Consider the following 12502-nt stretch of genomic DNA (forward strand, 5'->3'; position numbering starts at 1 on the left):
TGCCGAGCCGCCATCTGCTCCAATCGAGCTAGTATCAACCAATCGTTGATGTAATTGAGTATGCGGATGCCCTGCAGTCGCAAAGGAGCCAGAGCCGCATCCACACACTTCGTGAAAGTGTGGGGTGAGAGTGACAGGCCAAAGGGAAGAATTTGATATTGGTATGCTTTGCCCCCGAAAGCAAACCTCAGGAACTTCCAGTGTTGAGGAAGGATGGAAACATGGAAATAAGCATCTTTGAGATCTATTGTAACAAACCAGTCCTCGGACTGGATTTGAGATACTATCTGCTTGATAGTGAGCATCTTGAACCGAAGCCGTTCGATAGCACGGTTCAGAAGACCGAGACCTAAATCAGACGCAACCCTCCATCCTTCTTTGGATTGATGAAGTAACGACTGTAAAACCCGGACGCTCTCGGGAGAGAGGAGGAACACGTTCTATGGCCCCCTTCTTCAAGAGAGTATCTACTTCTTGTTCCATTACCAGAACCTGCTCGGGGCCCACTAGTGTGGGAATGACCCAGTTGAAACAAGGAGGACAAGAACCGAACTCTCGAGGCTGGCCTCTGGTTTTATTAGAGGAGCCAGTTCGGTGCCCTGAAGCGGATGACCGGCAGGGAACAACCGACCTGACTGCTGTAGCCCCTTCACTTGAGGGGGCGAGCTCTCCCATGCCGTACCGTTGCCGGGCGGCAGCTGGGATTTTTCACTCGTCGGAGCTCACTGAGCCCTGAAGCACCGAGGGTGGCAGGGGTATCAATGAACCTCTGTGAGGGCACTGAGGAGGATTGGGCACCGTATACTGAGGTGTTATCCTTTCCTCCACAGGTGGGGCTACCCTCAGGAACCTGACAATGGTGGTGTCAGGACCGTTTAGCCGAGGTCCTCTTAGACAAAATAACGGTCTGCAGATCCATTTTCGGTCTAGAAGACCCCGACTGAGAGAGTCGCCCCAACCCCCGATCTTTCTGTGGAGGGGTGCGGGTTGCAACGCTCTGTTTTTGAGACTGGCGATACGAGGAGCTTGGGCTGCTCCCACTCAGCAGCCCCAAGGGCCTGGGAGCGATGAGGGAGGAAACGTTGGAATGCCGCCGCTTGCTTCTTCGCCTCCTGAAACCTATCGACGACAGTGTTGACTGCATCGCCAAAAAGGCCAGAGGGCGAGAGTGGGGCATCTAGGAGGAAGAATCTAACCTTATCTTGCATTTCAGACAGATTCAACCACAGATGCCGTTTCGTGGCCACCATAGCTGCCATTGAACGGCCGATAGCTTCTGGCCGTTTCTTTGTTGGCCCGACGCAGTTCAGCTACTACGTCGGATTCCAGGTCCCTGAGCAGGTCAGCCTGGTATGCTGATTTTACACGTGCTTCAGAATACGGTCACGCAGGGGTGTTCCCAAAGCGATTCTCGACGCAGCTCGAGTTCCTGAAGGGGAAAGGTATTTCCCTCACTGCCTGCAAGTGTGCACACAAAGACACTTATACCGTAAAATGTCAATACTGAATGGTATTGATGGGAAGAGAGATTCAAATATTGGCAGTTATGTTTTGACTGGGGGGAAAAGCATATAATTTACACAAGCGGTTGTGTAAATTATATGCTTTCCCCCCCAGTCAAAACATAACTGCCAATATTTGAATCTCTCTTCTGCACAGTGGATGCTTGACAGGTGATTTAATGTTTTTTGATTGTAAATATTTCTCACTGATGCTGTGCATGAATATATACAGTACCTACTACAGCAAATACACATTCACAGGGTGAAGGTACTCTATGAATCACAGCATAATTGAGTCTGTTTAGTTCATGTTGGTGCAGCACTATTCTTACTTCAGAAAGCTTCACATTGATTTGCTGCAAAAACGGGCCTCTGCAATCCATGACAGGGAATTCGAGAGAAATGTCACAGGCGTTTAGTCTGTCACTCCTCTTCCATTCTTAATCAGTGAGTGTGACAGACCTCCAACAGAAGAGGGTGAGATTTCAGCAAAAACAGTCGGCAGGCATGACATCCACTACAGAAATAATCTTGTTTGGAGTTGACTGGGATGTCACCAGTCAATCAGAAAACTTGAAGAGCATTTCTGCCTATGCATCATTTTGCACATTCGGGGGGAATGACATTGGGTTTGATGTCTGTAGAGGGTGTTGTGGTGTGGTTGATGGGATGAGGGTAAATATGACAAATGTTCTTTGCTTAAACATGTGGGCACTCACTCATGAGTAATTGTGTGTGTGTGTGTGTGTGTATTGAGTGACAAGTTCTTTTCAGCTCTACATTTAATCCCTCAGAAGGGCACAACAGCTGTAAATGGAGGGAGTGAAGTCTGAAGTGTGTGTGTGTTTGTGAGACAGGGATAGGCCTCATTAAAGTTAAATTTACTGTTACCACCATCTCCTCCTCCTTATAATTTAGACACAAATGCACAATGAATCCCTCATTTCCTCACCTCTTCTTGGCTTATATGCTGTCAAACACATATATACTGTACGTTGACTAACATACTGTACATTCACATATTATGTGCAAACTCTCAGACAATAAAATGAAGTGCTGCTGGCGTCCTTACGGAGGTGACTGTACTAATGTAAAGGTTAAAATTAAAACTGGAATCTCCTTTTCCACAAACAGAGAGATCAAAGTGACAATTCTGATGCCGGCCTCCTTATCCTCCACTTCACTCAGATCAGAAAGAAATGGAGAGAGAATGTATGAGTGGGTGCACAGTTAAAGCTTCCAGTGAAACAATATTAATAATGTTATACTATGGGGGTCCAGACCTGCTCCTGGAGATCCAAGGACTGGCAGAGTTTAGCTCAAGTCGTGATTAAACACACCTTAACCAGCTAAACAAACTTCCTGATTACTAGAAACCCCCAGGCTGCTTTGTTGGAGTAGGCTGGAGCTAAACTCTGCTGGACGTTGGTCCTCCAGGTGCAGGTTTGGACATCTTTGTTTTAAGTCAAGGTCATGTCCATGAAATTAAAGAAATACTGTAAGAAATCATACTAATGCTTAAAGAAGTTGATTTTTATGACCATGAGTATTGATCGATTGATTTGCTTTATTTTTTGTAATAAATACATTATTTGAACTTTTGATCAAGTCGTCCCTCTGCTGTAGCTCTGAAATCCCGTTCACTATCCTGCAGGAGCATTCATTGTAATCAGTGGTGTTGTGTGTCAGTGTTGCCAACCCCTGGAGAGACACTTCAAGGTGGCATGTTTTTCAATCTGAATACGATCATGGACGAGATTTTTAGCAGAAAGGTTATCAGTGAATAATTACTTAATTTTCAATCAATACATTTTAAAGTTGGGTTGGAGAATATGCTTAAATGTGCTTAATTTTTGTGACTATGTAATAAAAATAATAATCAATAACGGTCCGAAAATTCTTCATGCAAATTATAATTTCTTCTTTTTCTTTTGATTTTGGATTTTGATTTGAATTTAGGGGTACCCAACCATGGTTCCCCTTCAGGAACTTGAGCTGCGTCGAGATTACTTTGGGAACGCCCCTGCATGACCGCGTTCTGAAGCACGTGTAAAATCAGTCCAATGGAGCAGTGAGACGTCACGAGCGGGATGTGGTGAGCGCCAGGAAATATAAAAGCGCATCTGGCAGAGTGCAAGTTAGCTTCTGCTCTTCAGTAGCGCTCTGTGTATGTGTCAGTCTATTTACTGTTGTCTGTCAGTCCACAAGCATTCAAAAGAATATATCAAAGTCTAAACTAATATTTATGGCGAGCAAACAGCATTACAGACATTGTGTGCCTCCCTGCCCACACTATCTGGCAGCGGAGGATACACACGACCTGTGTGTTGTTTGTTTAGGAGCGGAGTATGCACGGTCAGCTTTCGAGGAGCTGATTGTCATCACTGCGAGTTACTCTCGCTGCGTATGCTCCGGTCTTGCCTGGCTGTGTTTGATGAGAGCGGCCAGGCTCGCGGTCCCGCTGTTGCTGAGGCACGGCGTAGACTGTTGTCATGGGGATCGCAGGTGGATTTAGTGAAGGGATATGTTACAAGCATACCAGGATGACCTGCTCAGGGGTGGGGCTGCTGAGCGGGAGCAGCCCAAGCCGTCAAGCTCCTCATATCGCCAGTCTCAAAAACAGAGCGTTGCAACCCGCACCCCTCCACAGAAAGATCGGGGGTCGGGCGACACTCTCAGTCGGGGTCTTCTAGACCGAAAAACGGATCTGCGGACCGTTATTTTGTCTAAGAGAACCTCAGCTAAACAGTCCTACCATTGTCAGGTCCCTGAGGGCAGCCCACCTGGGGAGGAAAGGATAACACCTCAGTATACGGTGCCCAATCCTCCTCAGTGCCCTCACAGAGGTTCACTGAGACCCCTGCCACCCTCAGTGCTTCAGGGCTCAGTGAGCTCCGATGAGCGAAACTCCCAACTGCCGCCCGGCAACGGTACGGCACGGGAGGGCTCGCCGCCTCAAGTGAGGGTGCTACAGCAGTCAGGTCGGTCGTTCCCTGCCGGTCATCCGCTTCAGGGCACCGAACTGGCTCCTCTAATAACACCAGAGGCCAGCATCGAGAGGCTGGTTCCCTTAGTAGATTTTCTGGTAGTGTGGAAACTTCTACCAAATATCTCAAAATACATGTTCCGCCTCTCTCGAGAGCGTCCGGGTTCTACAGCCGTTACTTTCATCGTTCCGAAGAAGGATGGGGGGGTTGCGTCCGATCTTAGATCTCCGTCTTCTGAACCGTGCTATCATACGGCTTCGGTTCAAGATGCTCACTGTAGCTAATCAGCTCATGGGAAATATGAATAATTAACCATAACTAGTTATAATTAACTATTCATATTTTAGATCCACTGTAGATATTTAGCTGACCACTCAGGGTCAACCGTCTTGTCAATTCTAAGAACGTTAATTTCCTGGTTAAAGGAAATAACTTTCTTACTGTACAATTCTATAAGTTTGTAACATAAATCTGCATGATTATTGACTCCGGTTATGAGTAAACAATGAACACGTCAAGTGTGAAACAAGTAAGGTTTTATTAACTACATAAACACTTAAACTAGTCCAACATACTACATAAACACATTAAGCCGGTCTAACATAAACATAATAGATCTCAAAGACGCTTATTTCCATGTTTCCATCCTCCCTCAACACTGGATGTTCCTAAGGTTTGCTTTCGGCGGCGAAGCATACCTATATCGAGTTCTTCCCTTCGGCCTGTCACTCTCAGCCTGCACGTTCACAAAGTGTGTGGATGCTGCTCTGGCTCCTCTGTGACTCCAGGGCATCCGCATACTCAATTACATCGACGATTGGTTAATACTAGCTCAATCGGAGCAGATGGCGGCTCGGCATCGAGATGTCGTCCTCGCCCATATGAGAGAGCTGGGGTTAAGACTAAACGCCAAGAAGAGTGTTCTTTCTCCACTACAGAGAACCACTTATTTAGGCGTGGTGGGGGACTCAACCTCGATGCAGGCACGTCTGTCTCCTGCTCGAATCGAGTCAATCCTCACGACAGTCACGAGAGTAAGAGAAGGCCAGTCACTCACTGTCAAACAGTTTCAAAGGCTGTTGGGCCTGATGGCAGCGGCGTCCAACATGATACCTTTTGGCCTGCTGTACATGAGACCCTTGCAGTGGTGGCTCAGGACCAAGGGATTTTCCCTGAGGGGGAATCCGCTTCGCATGATCAAGGTCACGCGGCGATGCTTACGTGCCTTAGACATGTGGAAGAAACGTTGGTTCCTGGTTCAAGGCCCGCAGTTAGGGGTTCCTTGTAGTTGCGTAACGCTAACGACGGATGCCTCTCTCACGGGCTGGGGAGCGGTCATGAGTGGCCGCTCTGCCCAGGGTCTGTGGGAAGGCAATCATCTCTTTTGGCACATCAACTGCCTGGAGATGCTGGCCGTGTTTCAAGCTCTGACACATTTCCTTCCAGACCTAATGGGGCATCATGTGCAGGGGGTCTGCGTTCGCGCCCCTTGTACAAGCTGGCACGCCAGATCCTTCTGTGGGCTCAGGGGAAGCTCCTCTCTCTAAGAGCAGTTTACATCCCTGGGTATCTAAATCAGGGGGCAGATATCCTGTCGAGGCAGGGGCTGAGGCCCGGGGGAGGTGGTGGAGCTCATTTGGAGGGAATTTGGAAAGGTGGAAGTGGATCTATTTGCGTCGCATGAAAAGACACACTGTCCGCTCTGGTTCTCCCTCACGCATCCAGCTCCACTGGGGCTGGATGCCATGGTGCAGACTGTACGCTCTGCTCCTGGGAGTTCTGGAGAGGGTACGCCGGGATGGGGTCCGTCTGTTGCTAGTAGCCCCGTTCTGGCCGTCCCGAGTATGGTTCTCGGACTTGGTGTCCCCCCTTGACGGCTCTCCGCTGGAGATTCCGATCAGGAGGGACCTCCTCTCTCAGGCGGGGGGCACCATTCTTCACCCCCGCCCAGAGTTATGGAAGCTGTGGGCATGGCCCCTGAGGGGGCACAGCTCCTAGAATCTGGTCTCTCAACTGAGGTTCTGGAGGGCTTATGCAATGCCCCCTTTGAAACCATAGAAGAAGTTGCTCATGCTCAAGACCATCTTTCTCGTCTCTATTTCCTCACTAATAAGGATCGGGGATCTTCAGGCACTTTCTGTTTCGTGCCTTGAATTTGCTCCAGGCATGATTAGGGCATTCCTTTACCCGAGGGTCGGGTATGTCCCTAAGGTGCCCACTTCTTCACCAGGGCCCATAGTAATTCAGGCATTCTGTCCTCCTCCGTTCCAGGAAGTAGGCCAAGAAAGGCTTAATCTGCTCTGTCCAGTTCGAGCACTGGACGCTTATGCACACAGAGCTGCCCCATGGCATAAGGCAGAACAGCTGTTTGTTTGTTTTGGTCCACCAAAGAAAAGATCTCCGGTGACCAAGCAGACCATGAATTTGTGCTGCGGCGGGCTGGTCCTCTCCGCACACTTTTGTCCGCTTTTACAACCTAGACCTGGCATCTACCCCAGGTTCCCAAGTTCTCTCTTCGTGTTGTGCTCATAAGATACACACACAGGCAGGGACTTGGTAGTATGTTGCAGTGGGTATTCTCGTTCCCAAAGCGATCTCGACGCAGCTCGAGTTCCTGAAGGGGAACGTCTCTAGGTTATGTATGTAACCATGGTTCCCAGAGGGAACGAGACGCTGCATCTCTTTGCCATACTCCCTGCATCCCTCCAGGCGCTACTTCATCGAAGCTAACTTGCGCTCTTCCGGATGCGCTTTTATACTTCCTGGCGCTCACGTCACCCCGCTCGTGACTTCTCGCTGCTCCATTGGACTGATTTTACGCGTGCTTCAGAACGCGGTCATGCAGGGGCGTTCCCAAAGCGATCTCGACGCAACGTCTCGTTCCCTCGGGGAACCATGGTTACATACGTAACCTAGAGACGTTTTATGAGATTCAGCTGCCTGGAATAAACTTTAATTGCAATAATAGCTGTCAGGAAAAGGTAGCAATTAATAAACTTCTTCTGATGTAATAAGACTCAGTTCATTCATCACTTCTTTTCAAAGCTGCTTGTTTGTCTGTACCTTTTTAGAGACTGTAACCTTCAGACGAAAAGAAGAGGACAGGATGTATCTGTAATGATCCTGCTGGGGCTTGAACCAGATGACACCATAATTCATATGCTGCGTTTGGTGATTTTGTGTTGTTGTTCTTCTTCTTCTTATTTTAATTTTATTTCAGTCACAAACATAAACATATGCATATGTGTGTGTCTCTGTTTGTGTGTGTGGGCCCCATTCATTCTTCACAGTCAAAATCATGCAGTACAAATGCATTTAAATGTCTCTTTTAAGCACACACGCCCTGCAAACAGCCATAACTAAGATAAACCATATGCAAATGTCTGCGCTCATCTTGTTTTTTAAGTGGGAACCATGAATATACAACCATCTGTAATGTGAACATGCATATGACGTATGTGTTTGTGTGCTCATTTCTGCATTAATTTTCCATACATAAAGGGAACATTCTAATTTGTCATCATTTACTTACACCATTCCGACCCATTTTACTTTACTTTCAGTTATACAGAAAATAAATATAAAGACATCATATAGACATAAAGACAAATATAAAGACACAATCAGGGACTTTCAAACTTGGGTCCAGAGACCCTCAAGGGGCTAAAAGAGGGTTCTAGGGCATCCGTGAACTGTCGACGTAAACTGTAAAACTGATTGTAACACTGGCATTTAACTGACAATGTTTCTCTTGACTCTTTAGGTTTGTAGCCTAATAACACTCTGCTGTAATAGTGGGTTAAAAAAAGAGATACACTTAATAAATAATACATTTATTAAAATGTAAAATTTAAATTTAATAAATTTTTCAGATTATAAAGTGCTATTATTTATGTGATTTGGCCTCAGTACAGCAACATAATCAAAAACAACTATTTAATATCACATTTTATATACACATATACAATACTACATCATATAAGTGCCTTTGAATTTTAAGCAGACGGACCCTGCAGGGGTTCATCATATTTTGACATCAAAAGGCCTGTCTCATAAAGCTAATTTATGGCTTTAAAAGACAGAAAAAAAATGCCAAATGTCATATTTGGACCAACTTCATGAGATGCTTGAGATGCTTTTTTTGGAGCTTGATGGTATAAATAGTTATGCACTTTCGTTGTATCTAAAACAGCAGCTTGGAAACTTTGATAAACATCTCATAGTATGCTTTTACAGAATAATAATTAAAAAAATATATATATAACACAAATATAAATGACAACAAAGTTTTCTTGTTTTAACCCTTGTATGATGTTCGGGTCTGTGGGATCTGTTTTCACTTTTTATCAAAAGAAAAATGATACTATTAATTATTTTTTCAAACTCAGACTCATTGGCCTTGGCTCATTTTCTCTGAAGAACATTTATCAGAACTGATTTTCAATGACCACTCAGTGTACACCCCCTACACACTTATATTACATACAGGATGTCCGGGTCAACTGGACCTGGGGCTAATAAAAGAGTGGATATTTTTGGTCCTGTGTACCTTCACTCTGTCCTCCTATTGTCTGGGCCTGCTATTAGTATGTGTATGTGTGTTTATGTGTGTGTGTGTGTGTGTGTGTGTGTGAGAGAGAGAGTCTTTAAGAGTGTTGAGTGTAAGTGTGAGTTTTGTGTTTCTGCCCCTGCCATTCCCACACAAGTTTGTAGCACTTTAATTCATAAATGTGATCTAACAAAGGTAAACGGCCAATTTTGACCATACATGCTGTTTAAATTGCTTGTAATTGGGATGAAGTAAACATCTGTTGAGTATTTTAACATATACATTTTTATTGTGTTGAATTAAAAGCCCAGAACTGCAGCAGGTACACCAGACCCACAAACACTGGCTGAGTAACAAAAATATGAACACCACACAAGGGTTAAATGCTGACAACAAACAATTATATCAAGAAATTCACCATTCAAAACACATCATTTCAACAAACAGAAAACCTGTTTGAAAACAGTAATTGTTTTGTGATTATTGCTTTAGATCTCACCATAGAATCAAAGATACCTCACACAGCTCTAAATCACCAGCAAAACAAGCATGTCTGATGGCCGACAGTTATCGGGCTTCTCCACCCCCCCACCCCCCCAAACCCATCTCTTTTATGAGGCAGGCGTAGAGGAGGGGCGTAGGGCACTGATGCATACTGAACACCTCTACCCTCCTCCTCGTCCTCCTATATCCTTCTTCACTCCACAGCTGTTCCCCTCCCCATTTCATTAGCCTCCCATGAGGCAGCGACAATGATTGATGTGAATTCATGTACATTTATTTACGTGCACATATATTACCCTTATCAAATCCATACAGATGTCTTCCTCCATCTTCCCTTCTTGGATCCTCTAGCTCTCTCTTATAGACAGTCTGTCCTCATAGCATAGTGGAGATCCTTGCAACAGGATGGAAATGTATGCAAATGATAGGGGGAGAGAGAGGCACAAAGAAACGTTGCCTGTGTCTCTGATATGTTGTCCCTAAGTAATCGGCTGCCCTAAGATGCAATAGCAAACTTGCTTCACAGAAGGGGGTGGACATGTCACTGTTTTTAGAATCATCTGTTTCCTCTCTTAATACTTCAGCTGTTTGTACCATCCAAGTCACTTCCATCTTATAAAACGCAAAGTTCTTACTCGGATTGGATGAGCCATGTGTTAGGCCACCTGTGTCCACACACCAGTTCTTAATGCCACAAGTCTATAAATACATGTCATGTTAGGCCTACTGTATTGCTTTATAAAAAATAAAAAATAAAAAAAAATCTCTCTCTCTCTCTCTCTCTCTCTCTCTCTCTCGCTATATATATATATATATATATTAACTGGCTGATAACCAGCAAATCGTATATATTAAAATGCTATTTTGAATGACTGAATATGTGGAAAAACTAAAATAATTTATTTAAAATGGTTCAAGTGAATTTAGGTATCACAACATCATAATGCACAGTATGAAAAAAAAAATATTTATTTTGAAATTGGCTAAAGATTACATTAAAAAGTGTTAATAAATAAGTAGTTTAATTTTAGGTGAGCGTAGAAATAGAGGAACTGAAAATAAACAATTACATATCTATATCAGCTAATATGATAAAAACAAATCTCTAATACTGTCAGATATAGCATACCATGCATCACCTATTATTTTTATTTAAAAATAAATAAATACATTTAATTAATAATAAATGTAAACCATGCAAAAAATTAGTGTTTATTAATTAATATATCTTACCCTGTGATGATAATTTGTGTGAAAAGCAATAAAAATAGGTGTTTTTCTGCCACTAGTGTTCATTTCAGCTGGAAACGGCAATGAATTGTATGTATAGGTAAGTTTTTGGAGTTTTGAAAAAATGTAGGTTGAGGCACAATGAACCTATGTTGAAAATAATAAATCAGATTTTAATGAGCAGTGTTGTATCTGAGGTTCACGTTGATGTGGCGCACATTACACAGTAAGAAAAAATTGGACGTGAAGTCTAATTTCACCCTTTACTTTCTGGTGCAAATCACCATTCAGTGCCACTCGTCACCTCTTATCATCCTCTGTCTCTCTCTTTCTATCTTTCAAGGAAACATAAATATGCCAGTGTTAAAGGGGTGGTTGACTGGGTTTTTTCTAGGCTTGATTGTGTTTATGGGGAGTAGTCTAACATGTTCATGCTTCGTTTTTTAAAAAACACATTCTTTTTCACATAATTTACCTTTATTCCACACGATCTGTCCCTTCTCTAACAAACGCCTCAATTATTTCCTGTTTTTATGAAGCCCCTCCCTCAGAAATACGTGATGGGCTGAGATTGGTCAGCTGGCTCAGTGTGTTGTGATTCGCTAAACTGCCTCTAGAGCGCGTCTGAACATCCCACCCCTCAACATAGCGACATGTGCTCCGATTGCATTGTAAACAATGACGTCCTCTATATTGCTTATCAATCTGAGCCCAATTGAGACGCAGCGAATATTAATGAAGAGGATCGTGCAGAACCTGTGCAAGCACTGCCCTTAATGGTATGTTTGTTTGTTGTTGTCCTATACTTTTAGATACACTGTTGTTTGTAAATGTCACTGCTTCTGTTAGCTTTTAATATATGGTTTTATCCTGATTAAAGCTTTAATACAGCACAGCAACCGTATGCAGGTCCATGTATAACGCTTCTCATAGCTATGTGAAAATAAGTGTATAAATGGAACAGTTTGTTGGAGCTGATCTGACGATCTGAATGAGAGAAATTGGACGTGAAGTCTAATTTCACCCTTTACTTTCTGGTGCAAATCACCATTCAGTGCCACTCGTCACCTCTTATCATCCTCTGTCTCTCTCTTTCTATCTTTCAAGGAAACATAAATATGCCAGTGTTAAAGGGGTGGTTGACTGGGTTTTTTCTAGGCTTGATTGTGTTTATGGGGAGTAGTCTAACATGTTCATGCTTCGTTTTTTAAAAAACACATTCTTTTTCACATAATTTACCTTTATTCCACACGATCTGTCCCTTCTCTAACAAACGCCTCAATTATTTCCTGTTTTTATGAAGCCCCTCCCTCAGAAATACGTGATGGGCTGAGATTGGTCAGCTGGCTCAGTGTGTTGTGATTCGCTAAACTGCCTCTAGAGCGCGTCTGAACATCCCACCCCTCAACATAGCGACATGTGCTCCGATTGCATTGTAAACAATGACGTCCTCTATATTGCTTATCAATCTGAGCCCAATTGAGACGCAGCGAATATTAATGAAGAGGATCGTGCAGAACCTGTGCAAGCACTGCCCTTAATGGTATGTTTGTTTGTTGTTGTCCTATACTTTTAGATACACTGTTGTTTGTAAATGTCACTGCTTCTGTTAGCTTTTAATATATGGTTTTATCCTGATTAAAGCTTTAATACAGCACAGCAACCGTATGCAGGTCCATGTATAACGCTTCTCATAGCTATGTGAAAATAAGTGTATAAATGGAACAGTT

This window comes from Sinocyclocheilus grahami, unplaced genomic scaffold, assembly GCF_001515645.1.
Source record: "Sinocyclocheilus grahami isolate Dianchi unplaced genomic scaffold, SAMN03320097.WGS_v1.1 scaffold688.1, whole genome shotgun sequence".
NCBI classification, from domain to species: Eukaryota; Metazoa; Chordata; class Actinopteri; order Cypriniformes; family Cyprinidae; genus Sinocyclocheilus; species Sinocyclocheilus grahami.